The sequence below is a fragment of the Nerophis ophidion genome, linkage group LG08 (genome assembly GCF_033978795.1).
Source record: "Nerophis ophidion isolate RoL-2023_Sa linkage group LG08, RoL_Noph_v1.0, whole genome shotgun sequence".
Taxonomy (NCBI): Eukaryota; Metazoa; Chordata; class Actinopteri; order Syngnathiformes; family Syngnathidae; genus Nerophis; species Nerophis ophidion.
Genome location: NC_084618.1, coordinates 15,450,829 through 15,475,363, shown reverse-complemented (window position 1 = coordinate 15,475,363; position 24,535 = coordinate 15,450,829). Strand labels below are relative to the sequence as shown.

At 37.2% G+C, this 24,535-nt stretch overlaps 1 protein-coding gene across 4 annotated transcripts in view; it reads right to left on the bottom strand.

Moving 5' to 3' along the window:
* Positions 1-24,535, bottom strand: part of LOC133557399 (membrane-associated phosphatidylinositol transfer protein 2-like) — a 116,032-nt gene that overhangs the window by 71,395 nt on the left and 20,102 nt on the right. For 2 of the 4 annotated variants that reach the window (XM_061907820.1, XM_061907824.1), the window contains exon 1: positions 20,122-20,296. The exons of the other annotated variants lie outside the window; for them this stretch is intronic. The gene's annotated coding sequence lies outside the window, so the exon portion shown is untranslated. Of the gene's footprint in view, positions 1-20,121; positions 20,297-24,535 lie in introns of those variants that run through there. 4 annotated transcript variants of the gene reach the window in all.

The following is a 24,535-nucleotide window of genomic DNA, read 5'->3' as shown; positions in this document are numbered from 1 at the left end:
GGAGCTTATTTGTGGCACTTCTCTAATGGAGTTTTGTTTTCAGTCTTCTCTGTTTATTATATTAAAATAAAGTAAGTAATAATATATAGAAATACATTTATGTACACATATATATATATATATATATATATATATATATAGGTTGATTGGCAACACTAAATGGTCCCTAGTGTGTGAACGTGAGTGTGAATGTTGTCTGTCTATCTGTGTTGGCCCTGCGATGAGGTGGCGACTTGTCCAGGGTGTACCCCGCCTTCCGCCCGATTGTAGCTGAGATAGCCGCCAGCGCCCCCCGCAACCCCGAAAGGGAATAAGCAGTAGGAAATGGATGGATGGATATATATATATATATATATATATATATATATATAGTATATATATATATATAGATATGTACATACACATACACATATATGCACACTTACATGAATGCATGCATACACACACATATATACTGTATATATATGTACACATTTATATGTATACATATACATACATATATACATACATATATATATATATATATACAAACAAATACATACATATATATATATATATATATATATACAAACAAATACATACATATATATATATACACACATATATACACATATGTATACATATATATAAATATATATATATATATATATATATATATATATACACACATATATACACATATGTATACATATATATAAATATATATATATATATATATATATATATATATATGCGCGCATACACGCATGCATGTATACGCAAGCATATATATATATATATATGTACACATTTATATATATATACACATATACATACAAATATACACATACACATATATATACGTGTGTGTATGTATATATATATACGATTGTAGCTGAGATAGGCGCCAGCGGCCCCCGCGACCCCCCCGCGACCCCGAAAGGGAATAAGCGGTAGAAAATGGATGGATGGATATATACATACACACATCAATCAATCAATCAATCAATGTTTACTTATATAGCCCTAAATCACTAGTGTCTCAAAGGGCTGCACAAACCACTACGACATCCTCGGTAGGCCCACATAAGGGCAAGGAAAACTCACACCCAGTGGGACGTCGGTGACAATGATGACTATGAGAACCTTGGAGAGGAGGAAAGCAATGGATGTCGAGCGGGTCTAACATGATACTGTGAAAGTTCAATCCATAATGGATCCAACACAGTCGCAAGAGTCCATATATGCATGCATGCATACGGACACACACATGCGCACATTCGAATATATGTATATATATATATATATATATATATATATATATATATATATATATATATATATATATATATATATGTATATATATATATATACACATATATATGTACACATTTATATGTATATACAAATATATATACAGTATATATATACACACACATATACGCATGCATACAGATGCACACATACACACATGCATGCGCACATATATATATATATACACACATATATAAATATGTGTGTATATATATATACACACGTATATACACATATGTGTGTATATATATATATATATATATTTACACACGTATATACACATAAGTATATATATATACATCTACATTTATATATACATATATATATATACATACACACATATATACATACATATATACTGTACATATATACATATTAGGGTTGTACGGTATACCGGTACTGCTGTAGTGCCGCGATACTAATGAATCATATTCGGTACTATACCGCCTCTGAAAAGTACCAGTCCACAACATACCTCATTATGTGTACAAAATAATAGGTGTATAAATGACACAATATGTTACTGCATACGTCAGCAGACTAATTAGGAGTCTTTGTTTGTTTACTTACAACTAAAAGACCAGTTGTCTAATTTTTCTATAGCATTCAGTCAAAGGCTGGACTCCAGGGAGAGGGTCCAGACTGAGGTCAAGGAAAAAAAACTTATAGCCATAGCACACACAAACGAGTTGCATAGAATCAACAAAACTTGCAACAGAGGGGAGTGGAGTGAGCGCTAAGGAGGCCGGCTGCAGCTGTATAAGTGCTACTCAGCCTTCCATCGCCCCGAAGAGGAACCAAGCTGGGTGTTAAAACCTTAAAACTATTATGATAACAACCAGAGTAGCAAATGGGTAAAATGTGCATTTTATAGCCAAACAAACTAGCGGTAAAGTTAGCTTGGTAGCTAATGAGTCAGCAGAAACACTGTACACGCTAAAAAGGTTTTTATTATTTTAATATTTATCTTGTTTACCTCTGAAAAAAAACAGTCATCTCTTAAAAGACAGTACCGTTCTAGTTTAGACAAGACCAGGAGTTTGTCTACTTGCTAAATGCTAGGTAGCACGTTAGCATGTCAGAAAAGAAAGATCTCTGTGAAATCAATGTGCTATCAAAGTTTTAATTTAGTACAAAATAAAACTTAATTTATGTTTTTCTTGAAGCTATCATTTACGAAAGGGGTAATAAAGCTAAAATAGGCAGAAAGTGCAGGGAAATCCATTTTAGTTAGCTAAAAAACCTAGCTAGCTTCATGTGGTTTTCATTAATATTACAATTTAGTTTTGTATTTAATTAGAAAAGGGAATGTAAACTATTATGATAACAACCAGAGTAGCCTCTGGGGAAAATGTGTGTTTTTATAGCCAAACAAACTAGCGATAAAGTTAGCTTGGTAGCTAATGAGTCTGCAGAAACACTGTAAACGCAAAAAGAAAAGTGATTATTTTAATATTCAACATGTTTACTTCTGAAAAAACTGTCACATCAAAAAAACAGTACAGTTCTAGTTTAGATAAGACCAGGAGTTTGTTTACTTGCTAAATGCTAAGTAGCATGTTAGCATGTCAGAAAAGAAGGCAATCTGTGAAATCTATGTGCAAACAAACTCTTAATTTAGTACAAAATAAAACTTCATTTATGTTTTTCTTGGAGCTATCATTTACGAAAGGGGTAATAAAGCTAAAATAGGGAGAAAGTGCGGGAAAATCCATTTTAGTTAGCTAACAAACCTGCGTTGGCTAGCTAGCTTCATGTGGTTTTCATCAATATTACAATTTAGTTTTGTATTTAATTAAAAAAGGGAATGTAAACTACTATGATAACAATCAGAGTAGGCTCTGGGGGAAATGTGTGTTTTTATGGCCAAACAAACTAGCGGTAAAGTTAGCTTGGTAGCTAATGAGTCAGCAGAAACACTGTAAACGCAAAAAAAAAGTGATTATTTTAATATTCAACATGTTTACTTCTGAAAAAACTGTCACATCAAAAAAACAGTACAGTTCTAGTTTAGATAAGACCAGGAGTTTGTTTACTTGCTAAATGCTAAGTAGCACTTTAGCATGTCAGAAAAGAAAGCGATCCGGGAATTCAATCTGCAAAGAAAAAAATCTGACTAACACACTCTTAATTTAGTACAAAATAAAACGCAATTTATGTTTTTCTTAGAGCTATCATTTACTAAAAGGGGTAATAAAGCTAAAATAGGGAGAAAGTGCGGGAAAATCCATTTGAGTTCGCTAACAAACCTGCGTTGGCTAGCTAGCTTCATGTGGTTTTCATCAATATTACATTTTAGTTTCGTATTTATTTTAAAAAAGAGAATGTAAACCATCATGATAACAAACAGAATAGCGTCTGGGGGAAATGTGTGTTTTTATAGCCAAACAAACTAGCGGTAAAGTTAGCTTGGTAGCTAATGAGTCAGCAGAAACACTGTACACGCAAAAAAAATGTTTTATTATTTTAATATTTATCATGTTTACCTCTAGAAAAAAAACAGTCATATCTTAAAAAACAGTAAAGTTCTAGTTTGGACAAGACCAGGCGTTTGTTTACTTGCTAAATGCCAAGTAGCACGTTAGCATGTCAGAAAAGAAGGCAATCCGTGAAATCTATGTGCAAACAAACTCTTAATTTAGTACAAAATAAAACTTCATTTATGTTTTTCTTGGAGATATCATTTACGAAAGGGGTAATAAAGCTAAAATAGGGAGAAAGTGCGGGAAAATCCATTTTAGTTAGCTAACAAACCTGCATTGGCTAGCTAGCTTCATGTGGTTTTCATCAATATTACAATTTAGTTTTGTATTTAATTAAAAAAGGGAATGTAAACTATTATGATAACAACCAGAGTAGCCTCTGGGGAAAATGTGTGTTTTTATAGCCGAACAAACTAGCGGTAAAGTTAGCTTGGTAGCTAATGAGTCTGCAGAAACACTGTAAACGCAAAAAAAAAGTGATTATTTTAATATTTATCATGTTTACTTCTGAAAAACTGTCACATCAAAAAACAGTACAGTTTTAGTTTAGATAAGACCAGGAGTTTGTTTACTTGCTAAATGCTAGGTAGCACGTTAGCATGTCAGAAAAGAAGGCAATCCGTGAAATCTATGTGCAAACAAAGTCTTAATTTAGTACAAAATAAAACTTCATTTATGTTTTTCTTGGAGCTATCATTTACGAAAGGGGTAATAAAGCTAAAATAGGGAGAAAGTGCGGGAAAATCCATTTTAGTTAGCTAACAAACCTGCATTGGCTAGCTAGCTTCATGTGGTTTTCATCAATATTACAATTTAGTTTTGTATTTAATTACAAAAGGGAATGTAAACTATTATGATAACAACCAGAGTAGCCTCTGGGGAAAATGTGTGTTTTTATAGCCAACCAAACTAGCGGTAAAGTTAGCGTGGTAGCTAATGAGTCAGCAGAAACACTGTACACGCAAACATTTTTTTAATTATTTTAATATGAATAATTTTTACCTCTGAAAAAAAACAGTCATATCTTAAAAAACAGTACAGTTTTAGTTTGGACAAGACCAGGAGTTTGTTTACTTGCTAAATGCTAAGTAGCATGTTAGCATGTCAGTAAAGAAGGCAATCCGTGAAATCTATGTGCAAACAAACTCTTAATTTAGTACAAAATAAAACTTCATTTATGTTTTTCTTGGATCTATCATTTACAAAAGGGGTAATAAAGCTAAAATAGGCAGAAAGTGCGGGAAAATCCATTTGAGTTAGCTAACAAACCTGCGTTGGCTAGCTAGCTTCATATGGTTTTCATCAATATTACATTTTAGTTTTGTATTTATTTAAAAAAAGAGAATGTAAACCATCATGATAACAAACAGAGTAGGGTCTGGAGGAAATGTGTGTTTTTATAGCCAAAAAAACTAGCGGTAAAGTTAGCTTGGTAGCTAATGAGTCAGCAGAAACACTGTACACGCAAAAAAATGTTTTATTATTTTAATATTTATCATGTTTACCTCTGAAAAAAACAGTCATATCTTAAAAAACAGTACAGTTTTAGTTTAGACAAGACCAGGAGTTGTTTACTTGCTAAATGCTAAGTAGCACGTTAGCACGTCAGAAAGGAAAGCGATCTGTGAAATCAATGTGCTATCAAAGTCTTAATTTAGTACAAAATAAAACTTCATTTATGTTTTTCTTGGAGCTATCATTTACGAAAGGGGTAATAAAGCTAAAATAGGCAGAAAGTGCAGGGAAATCCATTTCAGTTAGCTAACAAACCTGCATTGGCTAGTTAGCTTCATTTGGTTTTCATCAATATTACAATTTAGTTTTGTATTTAATTAGAAAAGGGAATGTAAACTATTATGATAACAACCCGAGTAGCCTCTGGGAAAAATGTGTGTTTTTATAGCCAAACAAACTAGCGGTAAAGTTAGCTTGGTAGCTAACAAGTCAGCAGAAACACTGTAAACGCAAAAAAAAAAGTGATTATTTTAATATTCAACATGTTTACTTCTGAAAAAACTGTCACATCAAAAAAACAGTACAGTTCTAGTTTAGATAAGACCAGGAGTTTGTTTACTTGCTAAATGCTAAGTAACACGTTAGCATGTCAGTAAAGAAGGCAATCCGTGAAATCTATGTGCAAACAAACTCTTAATTTAGTAGAAAATAAAACTTCATTTATGTTTTTCTTGGAGCTATCATTTACGAAAGGGGTAATAAAGCTAAAATAGGGAGAAAGTGCGGGAAAATCCATTTTAGTTAGCTAACAAACCTGCATTGGCTAGCTAGCTTCATGTGGTTTTCATCAATATTACAATTTAGTTTTGGATTTAATTACAAAAGGGAATGTAAACTATTATGATAACAACCAGAGTAGCCTCTGGGGAAAATGTGTGTTTTTATAGCCAAACAAACTAGCGGTAAAGTTAGCTTGGTAGCTAATGAGTCAGCAGAAACACTGTAAACGCAAAAAAAAAGTGATTATTTTAATATTCAACATGTTTACTTCTGAAAAAACTGTCACATTAAAAAAACAGTACAGTTCTAGTTTAGATAAGACCAGGAGTTTGTTTACTTGCTAAATGCCAAGTAGCACGTTAGCATGTCAGAAAAGAACGCGATCCGGGAATTAAATCTGCAAAGAAAAAAATCTGGCTAACACACTCTTAATTTAGTACAAAATAAAACGCAATTTATGTTTTTCTTAGAGCTATCATTTACTAAAAGGGGTAATAAAGCTAAAATAGGGAGAAAGTGCGGGAAAATCCATTTGAGTTAGCTAACAAACCTGCGTTGGCTAGCTAGCTTCATGTGGTTTTCATCAATATTACATTTTAGTTTGGTATTTATTTAAAAAAAGAGAATGTAAACCATCATGATAACAAACAGAGTAGCGTCTGGGGGAAATGTGTGTTTTTATAGCCAAACAAAATAGCGGTAAAGTTAGCTTGGTAGCTAATGCAAAAAAATATTTTATTATTTTAATATTTATCATGTTTACCTCTGAAAAAAAACAGTCATATCTTAAAAAAACAGTACAGTTCTAGTTTAGACAAGACCAGGAGTTTGTTTACTTGCTAAATGCTAAGTAGCACTTTAGCATGTCAGAAAGGAAAGAGATCTGTGAAATCAATGTGCAATCAAAGTCTTAATTTAGTACAAAATAAAACTTCATTTATGTTTTTCTTGGAGCTATCATTTACGAAAGGGGTAATAAAGCTAAAATAGGCAGAGAGTGCAGGAAAATCCATTTTAGTTAGCTAACAAACCTGTGTTGGCTAGCTAGCTTCATGTGGTTTTCATCAATATTACAATTTAGTTTTGTATTTAATTAGAAAAGGGAATGTAAACTATTATGATAGCAACCAGAGTAGCCTCTCGGAAAAATGTGTGTTTTTATAGCCAACCAAACTATCGGTAAAGTTAGCTTGGTAGCTAATGAGTCAGCAGAAACACTGTACACGCAAACATTTTTTAAATTATTTTAATATGAATGATTTTTACCTCTGAAAAAAACAGTCATATCTTAAAAAACAGTACAGTTTTAGTTCAGACAAGACCAGGAGTTTGTTTACTTGCTAAATGCTAAGTAGCACGTTAACATGTCAGAAAAGATGGCAATCCGTGAAATCTATGTGCAAACAAAGTCTTAATTTAGTACAAAATAAAACTTCATTTATGTTTTTCTTGGAGCTATCATTTACGAAAGGGGTAATAAAGCTAAACTAGGCAGAAAGGGCGGGAAAATCCATTTGAGTTAGCTAACAAACCTGCGTTGGCTAGCTAGCTTCATGTGGTTTTCATCAATATTACATTTTAGTTTTGTATTTATTTAAAAAAAGAGAATGTAAACCATCATGATAACAAACAGAATAGCGTCTGGGGGAAATGTGTGTTTTTATAGCCAAACAAACTAGCGGTAAAGTTAGCTTGGTAGCTAATGAGTCAGCAGAAACACTGTACACGCAAACATTTTTTAAATTATTTTAATATGAATAATTTTTACCTCTGAAAAAAAACAGTCATATCTTAAAAAACAGTACAGTTTTAGTTTAGACAAGACCAGGAGTTTGTTTACTTGCTAAATGCTAAGTAGCATGTTAGCATGTCAGAAAGGAAAGCGATCCGTGAAATCAATGTGCAAACAAAGTCTTAATTTAGTACAAAATAAAACTTCATTTATGTTTTTCTTGGAGCTATCATTTACGAAAGGGGTAATAAAGCTAAAATAGGCAGAAAGTGCGGGAAAATTCATTTTAGTTAGCTAACAAACCTGTGTTGGCTAGCTAGCTTCATGTGGTTTTCATCAATATTGCAATTTAGTTTTGTATTTAATTACAAAAGGGAATGTAAACTATTATGATAACAACCAGAGTAGCCTCTGGGAAAAATGTGTGTTTTTATAGCCAAACAAACTAGCGGTAAAGTTAGCTTGGTAGCTAATGAGTCAGCAGAAACACTAAACGCAAAAACAAAATGTGTGATTGACTACTTCAGCGACACGAGTTGCTAGATCATCAATTACTTTTTATTTATCTTTAAAAAAAAAAGGCCATCAAACAAAAAAATGTGTGACTTTTTCAATGCGAAGTTGTCAACTTGTGTAAATGCTAAATAAAAAGAGAATACAACAAATCCTTTTCAACTTATATTCGATTGAATAGACTGCAAAGACAAGATGGAAAACGTTGTTATTTTTTTTGCAAATATTAGCTCATTTGGAATTTGATGCCTGCAACATGGTTCCAAAAAAGCTGGCACAAGTGGCAAAAAAGACTGAGAAGGTTGAGGAACGCTCATTAAATACTTATGTGGAACATCCCACAGGTGAACGGGCTAATCGGGAACAGGTGGGTGCCTTGATTGGCTGTAAAAGCAGCTTCCATGAAATGCTCAGTCGTTCGAAAACAAGGACGGGGCGAGGGTCACCACTTTGTCAACGAATGCCTGAGCAAATTGTTTAAGGACAACATTTCTCAACAGGGAATTTAGGGATTTCACCATCGACGCTCCGTAATATCATCAAAAGGTTCAGAGAATGTAGGCCATGACATAATTCAACTTCGATCCCTCAAAAAGCGACATGAGCGTGTAAAGGATATCACCACACGGGCTCAGGAACACTTCAGAAATCCACTGTCAGTAACTACATCTGTTAATTGCAAGTCAAAACGAGCCAACAAGCTAGCTTGTTGAGTCAGCATATTTTGGCTAAGTTCATGTTTGGGTTTGCAACTTTACTTTTGGCACAAAATCATAAAAACATAAAGTACTATCTTAAAAATATCAAAATAAGTAACAAACGAGCCAAGAAGCTAGCTCGTTGAGTCAGCATATTTTGGCTAAATTCATATTTGGGTTTGCAACTTTACTTTTTGCACAAAATCATAAAAACATAAAGTACTATCTTAAAAATATCAAAATAAGTAACAAACGAGCCAAGAAGCTAGCTTGTTGAGTCAGCATATTTTGGCTAAATTCATGTTTGGGTTTGCAACTTTTCTTTTGGCACAAAGTCATAGCACACATAAAGTGCTATCGTAAAAATATCAAGCTAGCCAAAAAAAGCTAGTTTGTTAAGTCAGCTCCGTAATATCATCAAAAGGTTCAGAGAATGTAAGCCATGACATAATTCAACTTCGATCCCTCAAAAAGCGAGATGAGCGTGTAAAGGATATCACCACACGGGCTCAGGAACACTTCAGAAATCCACTGTCAGTAACTACATCTGTTAATTGCAAGTCAAAACTCTACTACGCAAAGCCAAAGCCATTTATCAACAACACGCGGAAACGCCGCCGGCTTCGCTGGGCCCGAGCTCATCTAAGATGGACCGATGCAAAGTGGAAAAGTGTTCTGTGGTCTGACGAGTCCACGTTTCAAATTGTTTTTGGACACTGCGGACAGAAAAGAGGAAAAGAACCATCCGGATTGTTCTAGGCACTAGGGCGCAAAAGGTAGCATGTGTGATGGTATGGGGGTGCATTAGTTGCCAAAACATGGGTAACTTACACATCTGTGAAGGCACCATTAATGCTGAAAAGCACATACAGGTTTTGGAACAACATATGTTGTCATCATGGACGCCCCTGCTTATTTCAGTTGATTTGTTAGTTTTAAATGTGGTTATTCTCGGGAAGAGAGGCAGGCAAAGCTCAGGCAGGCTGGTGTTCTCACAGAGTGCAACCAAAGCTGACGAAATTAAGGAGGAGGTGTGGGAAATCAAAGATCTTTGAGGGCGAAGACGCACTTTGCTTTTAAGTGAGTCCAGACCGCAGAGCAGGTCTGACGTGACCCCCTGCCAGGAAAGCAACATTCAATTACTGGAACAGCTTTTTGGCTTCATTTCATTTATCGACCGCCAGCTAACTCCACCCTCGCTTCATCCGTTCTTTTTGTTTGCACCAGCACTAGCGATGTTAGCGTCTCAGTCCTAGCGATGTTAGCGTCTCAGTCCTGCACTTCTCACACCGCACTCGCTAGCTGTCCTCAGGCCGGGAAAGCAGTGCCTTGGCGATACAACTAAGCGTGCTAACGTAGCACATAGCATAAGAGTTCAAGTTGGCACCCAGTTTGTGCTAACATCATCTTCCACGTTTGCTACGGTGCTAAAAGATTGGATTCCAGCTGCAAGAAACTACTCGGAATGCTAGTTAGCTTGTTGAGTCAGCATATTTTGGCTAAGTTCATGTTTGGGTTTGCAACTTTACTTTTTGCGCAAAATCATGAAAACATAAAGTACTATCTTAAAAATATCAAAATAAGTAACAAACGAGCCAAGAAGTTAGCTTGTTGAGTCAGCATATTTTGGCTAAGTTCATGTTTGGGTTTGCAACTTTACTTTTGGCGCAAAATTATAGCACACATAAAGTGCTATCGGAAAAATATCAAGCTAGCCAAAAAAGTTAGCTTGTTGAGTCGGCATATTTTGGCTAAATTCATGTTTGGGTTTGCAACTTTACTTTTGGCGCAAAATCATAGCACACATAAAGTGCTATCTTAAAAATATCAAGCTAGCCAAAAAAGCTAGCTTGTTAAGTCAGCAGATTTTGGCTAAATTCATGTTTGGGTTTGCAACTTTACTTTTGGCGCAAAGTCATAAATTACATAAAGTACTATCTTAAAAATATCAAAATAAGTAACAAATGAGCCAACAAGCTAGCTTTTGAGTCAGCATATTTTGGCTAGATTCACGTTTGGGTTTGCAACTTTACTTTTGGCACAAAGTCATAGCACATATAAAGTGCTATCGTTAAAATATCAAGCTAGCCAAAAAAGTTAGCTTGTTGAGTCGGCATATTTTGGCTAAATTCATGTTTGGGTTTGCAACTTTGCTTTTGGCACAAAATCATAGCACACATAAAGTGCAATCGTAAAAATATCAAGCTAACCAAAAAAGCTAGCTTGTTGAGTCAGTATGTTTTGGCTAAATTCATGTTTGGGTTTGCAACTTTTCTTTTGGCACAAAGTCATAGCACATATAAAGTGCTATCTTAAAAATATCAAGCTAGCCAAAAAAGCTAGCTTGTTAAGTCAGCAGATTTTGGCTGAATTCATGTTTGGGGTTTGCAACTTTACTTTTGGCGCAAAGTCATAAATTACATAAAGTACTATCTTAAAAATATCAAAATAAGTAACAAACGAGCCAACAAGCTAGCTTTTGAGTCAGCATATTTTGGCTAGATTCACGTTTGGGTTTGCAACTTTACTTTTGGCACAAAGTCATAGCACACATAAAGTGCTATCGTTAAAATATCAAGCTAGCCAAAAAAGTTAGCTTGTTGAGTCGGCATATTTTGGCTAAATTCATGTTTGGGTTTGCAACTTTGCTTTTGGCACAAAATCATACCACACATAAAGTGCAATCGTAAAAATATCAAGCTAACCAAAAAAGCTAGCTTGTTGAGTCAGTATGTTTTGGCTAAATTCATGTTTGGGTTTGCAACTTTTCTTTTGGCACAAAGTCATAGCACACATAAAGTGCTATCTTAAAAATATCAAGCTAGCCAAAAAAGCTAGCTTGTTAAGTCAGCAGATTTTGGCTAAATTCATGTTTGGGTTTGCAACTTTACTTTTGGCGCAAAGTCATAAATTACATAAAGTACTATCTTAAAAATATCAAAATAAGTAACAAACGAGCCAAGAAGCTAGCTTGTTGAGTCAGCATATTTTGGCTAAGTTCATGTTTGGGTTTGCAACTTTTCTTTTGGCACAAAGTCATAGCACACATAAAGTGCTATCGTAAAAATATCAAGCTAGCCAAAAAAGCTGGCTTGTTAAGTCAGCAGATTTTGGCTAAGTTCATGTTTGGGTTTTCAACTTTACTTTTTGCACAAAATCATAAAAACATAAAGTACTATCTTAAAAATATCCAAATAAGTAACAAACGAGCCAAGAAGCTAGCTTGTTGAGTCAGCATATTTTGGCTAAGTTCATGTTTGGGTTTGCAACTTGACTTTTGGCGCAAAATCATAAATAACATAAAGTACTATCTTAAAAATATCAAAATAAGTAACAAACGAGCCAACAAGCTAGCTTGTTGAGTCACCATATTTGGGCTGAATTCATGTTTGAGTTTGCAACTTGACTTTTGGCGCAAAATCATAAAACACATAAAGTACTATCTTAAAAATATCAAAATAAGTAACAAACGAGCCAACAAGCTAGCTTGTTGAGTCAGCATATTTTGGCTAAGTTCATGTTTGGGTTTGCAACATGACTTTTGGCGCAAAATCATAAAACACATAAAGTACTATCTTAAAAATATCAAAATAAGTAACAAACGAGCCAACAAGCTAGCTTGTTGAGTCAGCATATTTTGGCTAAGTTCATGTTTGGGTTTGCAACTTTATTTTGGCGCAAATTCATAAATAACATAAAGTAGTATCTTAAAAATATCAAAATAAGTAACAAACGAGCCAACAAGCTAGCTTGTTGAGTCAGCATATTTTGGCTAAATTCATGTTTGGGTATGCAACTTTACTTTTAGCGCAAAATCGTAAATAACAAAGTACTATCTTAAAAATATCAAAATAAGTAACAAACGAGCCAAGAAGCTAGCTTGTTGAGTCAAAGCATATTTTGGCTAAATTAATGTTTGAGTTTGCAACTTGACTTTTGGCGCAAAATCATAAATTACATAAAGTATTATCTTAAAAATATCAAAATAAGTAACAAATGAGCCAACAAGCTAGCTTGTTGAGTCACCATATTTTCGCTAAACTCATGTTTGGGTTTGCAACTTTACTTTTGGCGCAAAATCATAAATTGCATAAAGTACTATCTTAAAAATATCAAAATAAGTAACCAGCTAGCCAACAAGCTAGCTTGTTGAGTCAGCATATTTTCGCTAAACTCATGTTTGGTTTTGCAACTTTACTTTTGGCGCAAAATCGTAAATTACATAAAGTACTATCTTAAAAATATCAAAATAAGTAACAAACGAGCCAAGAAGTTAGCTTGTTGAGTCAGCATATTTTGGCTAAGTTCATGTTTGGGTTTGCAACTTTACTTTTTGCACAAAATCACAAAAACATAAAGTACTATCTTAAAAATGTCAAAATAAGTAACACACGAGCCAACAAACTAGCTTGTTGAGTCAGCATATTTTCGCTAAACTCATGTTTGGTTTTGCAACTTTACTTTTGGCGCAAAATCATAAATTACATAAAGTACTATCTTAAAAATATCAAAATAAGTAACAAACGAGCCAAGAAGTTAGCTTGTTGAGTCAGCATATTTTGGCTAAGTTCATGTTTGGGTTTGCAACTTTACTTTTTGCACAAAATCATAAAAACATAGAGTACTATCTTAAAAATATCAAAATAAGTAACAAACAAGCCAAAAAGCTAGCTGTTGAGTCAGCATATTTTGGCTAAATTCATGTTTGGGTTTGCAACTTTTCTTTTGGCGCAAAATCATAAATAACATAAAGTACTATCTTAAAAATATCAAAATAAGTAACCAGCTAGCCAACAAGCTAGCTTGTTGAGTCAGCATATTTTGGCTAAATTCATGTTTGGGATTGCAACTTTTCTTTTGGCGCAAAATCATAGCACACATAAAGTGCTATCGTAAAAATATCAAGCTAGCCAAAAAAGCTAGCTTGTTAAGTCAGCAGATTTTGGCTAAATTCATGTTTGGGTTTGCAACTTTACTTTTGGCGCAAAATCATAAATAACATAAAGTACTATCTTAAAAATATCAAAATAAGTAACAAACGAGCCAACAAGCTAGCTTGTTGAGTCAGCATATTTTGGCTAAATTCATGTTTGGGTTTGCAACTTTACTTTTGGCGCAAAGTCATAAATTACATAAAGTACTATCTTAAACATATCAAAATAAGTGACAACCGAGCCAACAAGCTAGCTTGTTGAGTTAGCATATTTTGGCTAAATTCATGTTTGAGTTTGCAACTTGACTTTTTGCGCAAAATCATAAATTACATAAAGTACAATCTTAAAAATATCAAAATAAGTAAAAAACGAGCCAACAAGCTAGCTTGTTGAGTCAGCATATTTTGGCTAAATTCATGTTTGGGTTTGCAACTTGACTTTTGGTGCACACATAAAGTACTATCAGTAGTACTAATAAATTAAAATAAGTACTAATAAATTAAAATAAGTACTAATAATTAAAATAAGTACTTATAAAACAGATAATTCATTGTGAAATTCTATTTAATACGTTGATATTAAATATTATAGAATCGCATTTTGTTCGTCGTTAACTTCAAAATGAATCGCGATTAATTGCAGCCTGGTATCATTTTTATCATTAAAATTATACAAAAATATCAAATATTAAATGAGTTTACATTCCCAGAATCGCCTTGAATCAGGAATCGTTTCTAAATCGAATCCTCACCCCAGGAATCAAAATCCGATGGAATCGTTCGCGGCCCAAAAAATTCACAGCCCTAATATTTAAGACGCTTACCCTGAATCCTGGACTATTAGCGACTGCTTTTTTCCCCACGCTTTGAGCCCAGCGCCGCTAATTCAAGGTTTAGTATCAAAAACAAGCAAACACACTGAATGAGTTTGTTGTTGTTTGTGCGGTGGCGCCATCTTTTGGACGAGTTTGCTTACTGCAGGCGCTGCATTCCCTTTCTGTTTGGACTGAGCTTTGTAACCGGAAGTACAAGTGCCCTTCCGTCTTTTGGCCATCCACAGCGTTACTACTCGTGTGGATTCTCCATTTGTCACTCCAAGCGATCTTTGCAAGTTTTACAATATAACTAAAACTATTCGTACTGACTAAACCGTCCCGTGCGTGATGTGTTTTAATGCACATACTGTCTTTAGCTTGAGCTAATGTGCTAACACGTTTACGAGCGTCTGTTAGTATTATTAACTGACATTCTTTTTGTACTGTTTCAGTTTGGTAAACTCACCAAAACGTCGCCGTGGAGTTGTAAAGTCTGTTTAAGCTGATTTGGAGAGCTAGCTTGCGCAGCTAGTGGGTCCATGACGGTGACTTCTGTTTTGTTTGAACAGCCGTTTTACTGCCATTTGGAAATAATTAAGAAATGCAAACAAAGCTGATTAGAGAGCTAGCTTGCGCAGCTAGTGGGTCCGTGATGGTAACTTCTGTTTTGTTCGATCAGCCGTTTTACTGCCGTTTGAAAACAATAAAGGAATGTAAATAAAGTGTTAAGCTCATTGGAGAGCTAGCTTGCGCAGCTAGTGGGTCCGTGACCATGACTTCTGTTTTGTTTGAGCAGCCGTTTTACTGCCATGTAAAAAATTAAGGAATGTAATCAAAGTTCATTAGAGAGCTAGGTTGCGCAGCTAGTGGTTCCATGATGGTGACTTCTGTTTTGTTTGATCAGCAGTTTTACTGCCGTTTGAAAACAATAAAGGAATGTACATAAACTGTTCAGCTGATTGGAGAGCTAGCTTGCGCAGTTAGTGGGTCCATGACGGTGACTTCTGTTTTGTTTGATCAGCCGTTTTACTGCCATGTAAACAATGAAGGAATGTAAATAAACTGTTCAGCTGATTGGAGAGCTAGCTTGCGCAGCTAGTGGGTCCATAACAGTGACTTCTGTTTTGTTTGAGCAGCCGTTTTACTGCCATGTAAAAAATTAAGGAATGTAATCAAAGCTCATTAGAGAGCTAGCTTGCGCAGCTAGTGGGTCCATGACCATGACTTCTGTTTTGTTTGATCATCCGTTTTACTGCCATGTAAACAATTAAAGGAATTTAAATAAACTGTTCAGCTAATTGGAGAGCTAGCTTGCGCAGCTAGTGGGTCCATAACGGTGACTTCTGTTTTGTTTGAGCAGCCGTTTTACTGCCATGTAAAAAATTAAAGAATGTACTCAAAGCTCATTAGAGAGCTAGCTCGCGCAGCTAGTGGGTCCATGACCATGACTTCTGTTTTGTTTGATCAGCCGTTTTACTGCCATGTAAACAATTAAAGGAATGTAAATAAACTGTTCAGCTAATTGGAGAGCTAGCTTGGACAGCTAGTGGGTCCATGACGCTGACTTCTGTTTTGTTTGATCAGCCATTTTGCTGCCCTTTGGAAACAATGAAAGAATGTAAATAAACTATTTAACTCATTAGAGAGCTAGCTCGCGCAGCTAGTGGGTCCATGACCATGACTTCTGTTTTGTTTGATCCGCCGTTTTACTGCCATGTAAACAATGAAGGAATGTAAATAAACTGTTCAGCTAATTGTAGAGCTAGCTTGCGCAGCTAGTGGGTCCATAACGGTGACTTCTGTTTTGTTTGATCAGCCGTTTTACTGCCATTTGGAAATAATTAAGAAATGTAATCAAAGCTCATTAGAGAGCTAGCTCGTGCAGCTGGTGGGTCCATGACCATGACTTCTGTTTTGTTTGATCAGCCGTTTTACTGCCATGTAAACAATGAAGGAATGTAAATAAACTGTTCAGCTGATTGGAGAGCTAGCTTGCGCAGCTAGTGGGTCCATAACAGTGACTTCTGTTTTGTTTGAGCAGCCGTTTTACTGCCGTGTAAAAAATTAAGGAATGTAATCAAAGCTCATTAGAGAGCTAGCTTGCGCAGCTAGTGGGTCCATGACCATGACTTCTGTTTTGTTTGATCAGCCGTTTTACTGCCATGTAAACAATTAAAGGAATGTAATAGTTCAGCTAATTGGAGAGCTAGCTTGCGCAGCTAGTGGGTCCATAACGGTGACTTCTGTTTTGTTTGAGCAGCCGTTTTACTGCCATGTAAAAAATTAAGGAATGTACTCAAAGCTCATTAGAGAGCTAGCTCGCGCAGCTAGTGGGTCCATGACCATGACTTCTGTTTTGTTTGATCAGCCGTTTTACTGCCATGTAAACAATTAAAGGAATGTAAATAAACTGTTCAGCTAATTGGAGAGCTAGCTTGCGCAGCTAGTGGGTCCATGACGCTGACTTCTGTTTTGTTTAATCAGCCATTTTGCTGCCCTTTGGAAACAATGAAAGAATGTAAATAAACTATTTAACTCATTAGAGAGCTAGCTCGCGCAGCTAGTGGGTCCATGACCATGACTTCTGTTTTGTTTGATCCGCCGTTTTACTGCCATGTAAACAATGAAGGAATGTAAATAAACTGTTCAGCTAATTGGAGAGCTAGCTTGCGCAGCTAGTGGGTCCATGACGCTGACTTCTGTTTTGTTTGATCAGCCATTTTGCTGCCCTTTGGAAACAATGAAGGAAGGTAAATAAACTGTTTAACTCATTAGAGAGCTAACTCGCGCAGCTAGTGGGTCCATGACCATGACTTCTGTTTTGCTTGATCAGCCGTTTTACTGCCGTTTGGAAACAATTAAGGAATGTAAATAAACTGTTTAGCTGATTTGGAGAGCTAGCTAGCACAGCAAGTGGGTCCATGACGGTGACTTCTGTTTTGTTTGAACAGCCGTTTTACTGCCATTTGGAAATAATTAAGAAATGTAAACAAAGCTCATTAAAGAGCTAGCTTGCGCAGCTAGTGGGTCCATGACCATGACTTCTGTTTTGTTTGATCAGCCATTTTACTGCCCTTTGGAAACAATGAAAGAATGTAAATAAACTGTTTAACTCATTAGAGAGCTAGCTCGCGCAGCTAGTGGGTCCATGACCATGACTTCTGTTTTGTTTGATCAGCCGTTTTACTGCCATGTAAACAATTAAGGAATGTAAATAAACTGTTCAGCTGATTGGAGAACTAGCTTGCGCAGCTAGTGGGTCCATGACGGTGACTTCTGTTTTGTTTGAGCAGCCGTTTTACTGCCATATAAAAAATTAAGGAATGTAATCAAAGCTCATTAGAGAGCTAGCTCGCGCAGCTAGTGGGTCCATGACCATGACTTCTGTTTTGTTTGATCAGCCGCTTTACTGCCGTTTAGAAACAATGAAGGAATGTAAATAAACTGCTCAGCTGATTAGAGAGCTAGCTCGCGCAGCTAGTGGGTCCATAACGGTGACTTCTGTTTTGTTTGAGCAGCCGTTTTACTGCCATGTAAAAAATTAAGGAATGTACTCAAAGCTCATTAGAGAGCTAGCTCGCGCAGCTAGTGGGTCCATGACCATGACTTCTGTTTTGTTTGATCAGCCGTTTTACTGCCATGTAAACAATTAAAGGAATGTAAATAAACTGTTCAGCTAATTGGAGAGCTAGCTTGCACAGCTAGTGGGTCCATGACGGTGACTTCTGTTTTGTTTGAGCAGCCGTTTTACTGCCATGTAAAAAATTAAGGAATGTACTCAAAGCTCATTAGAGAGCTAGCTCGCGCAGCTAGTGGGTCCATGACCATGACTTCTGTTTTGTTTGATCAGCCGTTTTACTGCCATGTAAACAATTAAAGGAATGTAAATAAACTGTTCAGCCGATTGGAGAGCTAGCTTGCGCAGCTAGTGGGTCCGTGACGCTGACTTCTGTTTTGTTTGATCAGCCGTTTTGCTGCCCTTTGGAAACAATGAAAGAATGTAAATAAACTGCTCAGCTGATTAGAGAGCTAGCTCGCGCAGCTAGTGGGTCCATAACGGTGACTTCTGTTTTGTTTGAGCAGCCGTTTTACTGCCATGTAAAAAATTAAGGAATGTACTCAAAGCTCATTAGAGAGCTAGCTCGCGCAGCTAGTGGGTCCATGACCATGACTTCTGTTTTGTTTGATCAGCCGTTTTACTGCCATGTAAACAATTAAAGGAATGTAAATAAACTGTTCAGCTAATTGGAGAGCTAGCTTGCACAGCTAGTGGGTCCATGACGGTGACTTCTGTTTTGTTTGAGCAGCCGTTTTACTGCCATGTAAAAAATTAAGGAATGTACTCAAAGCTCATTAGAGAGCTAGCTCGCGCAGCTAGTGGGTCCATGACCATGACTTCTGTTTTGTTTGATCAGCCGTTTTACTGCCATGTAAACAATTAAAGGAATGTAAATAAACTGTTCAGCTAGTTGGAGAGCTAGCTTGCGCAGCTAGTGGGTCCATAACGGTGACTTCTGTTTTGTTTGAGCAGCCGTTTTACTGCCATGTAAAAAATTAAGGAATGTACTCAAAGCTCATTAGAGAGCTAGCTCGCGCAGCTAGTGGGTCCATGACCATGACTTCTGTTTTGTTTGATCAGCCGTTTTACTGCCATGTAAACAATTAAAGGAATGTAAATAAACTGTTCAGCTAATTGGAGTGCTAGCTTGCGCAGCTAGTGGGTCCATGACGCTGACTTCTGTTTTGTTTGATCAGCCATTTTGCTGCCCTTTGGAAACAATGAAAGAATGTAAATAAACTCTTTAACTCATTAGAGAGCTAGCTCGCGCAGCTAGTGGGTCCATGACCATGACTTCTGTTTTGCTTGATCAGCCGTTTTACTGCCGTTTGGAAACAATTAAGGAATGTAAATAAACTATTTATCTGATTTGGAGAGCTAGCTAGCACAGCTAGTGGGTCCATGACCGTGACTTCTGTTTTGTTTGATCCGCCGTTTTACTGCCCTATTACAGACAATGTTTGTAAACAATTACAGTATGAAATAAACGTTTACAGAATATTTGTGTAATCCCACAAGGTACACACACAAGGTCTTATAGTCCGGCGCGGCTAACAGATGGAAAATGTTTTCCCCGTCTAAAATGTAGTGGGCGTGGCTTACACACGGAAAAATACTGTATTTGATATTCAGTAACCCGCTCTTTCTTAACTTCTTTTTCCACTTGCATGACCGCCCCACGTATTCTTGACCGCGTGGCCGACGCAGGATTTACGACGCCTCAATTCGATCGCCGTCGTTCCCCCGCGCCGGTCGTTGCAAATACCATGTTACTCCCGCGCCGGACTCCGGGAGGCAGAGTCGGCAGGACAAAGCGAGAAGACGGACATTGATTGATTGAGAGCGTGCAAACAAACACACCTGCACACCGCCACTCCTTATTTGGGCGTCTTCACTGCAGCGTGTCGGCGCTACCGAGCTCGGATGGCGGCGTGAGATCCGAGGCGCGTCCCCGGTCGTCCCTCATCCTCGCTGGGGGTTTGGCGCCGGCGAAAGGGGAGAAGCTCTTCATCGCTCCCTCTTCGCTCTTTTTTGCCCTCCCTCTCTCTCTCTCTCTGCCCCCCCCCTTTCTCTCCCCCGTGACAGAGCAGGCTCAGTTGCCGTGGAAACGCACGAGGCGGAAGCCCGATTGGTGGACTTTGTTGTGATGCAGCTTCTTCCCTCGTCCTCCTCCTCGCTTTCCAACAGAGGGGTAAGTAGAAAAAGTGAGGACGTTTGGCGGCGTGTCGCCACCGCCAAAAAAATAACAAAATAAAAATTTCCCTCGTGGATCATTAAAGTTGGTCTCAGTCTAAGAACCACAAGAGTGACGCTTTATCAGTATCATTTCTCAAAGCACTCACTTTCTCATTTTGATCCAAAAAATATAATTATTATATCTTGTTTTTGTTATGTAGGTTCATTTTTTTTAGATATGTATATATTATGCTCCTAAATTATTAATTTTTGGGCATTTTTAAAAAAATTCCCTTTTTTTCCCAAAGTTTCCAGGAAATTCCTGTTGAAAAGAATGGGACATTTTTCAAAGTCCCACATTTTTCATCCGATTCAAAGCCTTCCAACTTCAAAATATTCAGGAATTGTGTGCTCCTTTTCAACAATTCAAAAAAAAAATGCCCGAATTTCCTATAATTTCCTGTTTTTAGGGACATTTTCCGCATTTATCCATCCATCTTCTTCCGCTTATCCCAGGTCGGGTCGCGGGGGCAGCAGCCTAAGCAGGGAAGCCCAGACTTCCCTCTCCCCAGCCACATGGTCCAGCTCTTCATAGGGGATCCCGAGGCGTTCCCAGGCCAGCCGGGAGACATAGTCTTCCCAACGTGTCCTGGGTCTTCCTCGTGACCTCCTACCGGTCGGACGTTCTTTTTGTTTTTGTTCCAGTTTGACAAATTCCTCACCCAAACGTCACCGTGGCGTTATTGGCGATCTAGCTTGCACAGCTCGCAAGTCCATGACAATGACTTCTGTTTTGTTTGATCATCCGTTTTACTGCCGTTTGGAAACACTTAAGGTATGTAAATAAATCTTTCTGTGTAAATAACTCATTTCACAACATATATATCTGCAATTTATAGATGGGAATATATTTTTAATATATTGAGTGTCATGTCTTGGTGACCAATGTTCTGTTTGTTTTTTGGATTTTGTCAGTTCCTGTTTTTTCACTGCCTGTTTTGTTTCCATGACAACCCATTAGTTTTCACCTGATTTATGTGGACTCACGCACCTGTTGTTAACCACATCACCACTATTTAAGCCTGTAGTTGCCAGGCAGTCAACCTGGCGACATCACATTCATTTCTGCACTCTTGACAATCTGAGAACTCTGTCCAGGTCAAAGTTCATGCTGCTCTTTTCTTTCTACATAAGTTTTTTGTTTTTTTCAACTCACAGTTTAGTGAGTTTTTTAGTTCATGTTTTCATGTCCATAGTTTACGTGATAGTAATAGTTTTGTGTTTTCTTAGCCAAGTTTTGTACCTCTGCTGTGAGCGCCTTGTGTTTTAATTTTTTTAATAGAATAATCAAAAGATGTCATTACCTTCACGTTGTGTCCGGTTCAATCGCTTTACACCACGGGAAAACAAACCTCACCAAAGACCAGGTCTTGACCACATGCTGGTGCGCTCTATGATCCAGACAATACGGGGTATAAAACGGTGTTGGAGGTTTGCGGATATTTTCTTAGAGGCCTTTAAATGTGCAATAGATGACTCACCATGGTGAGCTGCCTCTTGCTAGCAGTTTTTGCTGTGAAAAGGGGAACGTCTCCCATAAGTATAGAGGAGGAGTAGAAGGTGTTATGGATTCAAGATGGCGGAAGATAGACTCGCCGCACGGAATTTTGATACGGCGCTTTTGGATCGTGCGAGCGTCCCTAATGAAATGGGTCTGCGTGTGTGTGCCGCGTCAGCAGAATTGACAGCGAAATAGCGGGCGAACGCCACGCGGGGCGCACGAGACGTGTGCGTCACATGACAGGAAGTCAGGAGGCGAAAACATCCACCTGTGCATGACAATGAGCCTCGTGCAACACACACACACACACACACACACACACGCCTCACTGAGGGATGTCTCATTGATGGGTTATCCTGCCCAGCACACACACACATTTATGTACTTCGGACCTTGTGGGGACCTGAGAAAAATGCCTACCTCTTTAGGACAACCCTTTTTAGATATATAAAGATTCATATTTACAACATTAATAATATATACATACTATGTAAATACAAAAAAGGTAAGCTTTTAGTTATATTTTGGTTGACATTTTTTTTTTGTAGTTGTTTTTTAATCATTATTTACTTCAAGTTATTACAGTATGTCTCTTTATTCATATTTATTTATTCTAATTTTAGCCAGAGGCGGCACACTTCAATATCTTACACACACTTGTCATTTCATATGTTGGCCAAAGGTGGCGCATTTCAATATCTTACACACACTTGTTATTTCATATGTTGGCCAAAGGTGGCGCATTTCAATGTCTTACACACACTTGTTATTTCATATGTTGGCCAAAGGTGGCGCATTTCAATGTCTTACACACACTTGTTATTTCATATGTTGACCAGAGGGGGGGAGCGCTTTTAAAAGCGACACACAGTCAATTTGAGAAACCCCACCTTTTTGGGACCACCCTCACTTTGATAGATTTCACCACCAGGGGTGCAAATGAGAAATGTTTCCGTATCGGGACAATGATTTATGTGCTAACTTGGTCCTCATATGGAAGCTACTTTTCTTTGTTGGTGTCTCAAGAAAGGTAGGAAAACAAGAAGACACACACACACACACACACACACACACACACACACACACACACACACGCCTCACTGAGGGATGTGTCATTGATGGGTTATCCTGCCCAGCACACACACACATTTATGTACTTCGGACCTTGTGGGGACCTGAGAAAAATGCCTAGCTCTTTAGGACCAGCCTTTCTAGATATATAAAGATTCATATTTACAACATTAATAATATATACATACTATGTAAATACAAAAAAGGTAAGCTTTTAGTTATTTTTTGGTTGTTGTTGTTTTTTTTGTAATTGTTTTTTAATCATTATTTACTTCAAGTTATTACAGTATGTCTCTTTGTTCATATTTATTTATTCTAATTTTAGCCAGAGGCGGCGCACTTCAATATCTTACACACACTTATTTTATATGTTGGCCAAAGGTGGCAAATTTCTATGTCTTACACACACTTGTTATTTCATATGTTGGCCAAAGGTGGCGCATTTCAATGTCTTACACACACTTGTTATTTCATATGTTGACCAGAGGGGGGGAGCGCTTTTAAAAGCGACACACAGTCAATTTGAGAAACCCCACCTTTTTGGGACCACCCTCACTTTGATAGATGTCACCACCAGGGGTGCAAATGAGAAATGTTTCCGTATCGGGACAATGATTTATGTGCTAACTTGGGCCTCATATGGAAGCTACTTTTCTTGGTGTCTCAAGAAAGGTAGGAAAACAGGAACACACACACACACACTTGTATTTCTGACCTTCTAGGGACCTGAGAAAAATGCCTACCTTTTTAGGACCACCATTTCTAGATATACAAATATGTGTATTTACAACATGAATAATATATACACACTATGCAAATATAAAAAATTTCAGTTTTAGTTTTTTTTTTTTTTTGTTCATTTTTTTTTGTAATTGTTTTTCAATCATTATTTACTTCAAGTTATTACAGTGCAGCTGAGAAAAGCTCCAGCACACAACCCCCCCCCCCCCCCCCCGAACCCCCGCGACCTCAAAATGGACAAGTGGTAGAAAATGGATGGATGGATGGATATTACAGTATGTCTCTATATGCATATATATTTATCAATTCATTTTATAATTTTGGCCAAAGGGGGCGAATTTCAATGTCTTACAAACACTTGTTATTTCATATGTTGCCCAGTGGGGGAGCACTTTAAATTTTTACACGCACTTGTTATTTCATATGTTGACCAGAGGGGGGGCATTTCTAAATTATTTATGTCCTAACTCGGGTAGGAAAACAAGAACACACACACACACACACACACACACACACACACACACACACACACACACACACACACACACACGCGCACAGACACTTAACGTGAGCGAGGCCAGACTGGCACTAAGCGAATGAAGCTCTCCAAACATCAACATCTGGCGCTATTAAGGCGCCTCGTGTGCCATGTTGTCACTAACACCTTTCCTCGCCAGGCGCGCCTGCTTCCTGTCGTCAGAGGCAGCTGCTTGGCTTCCAGCACGG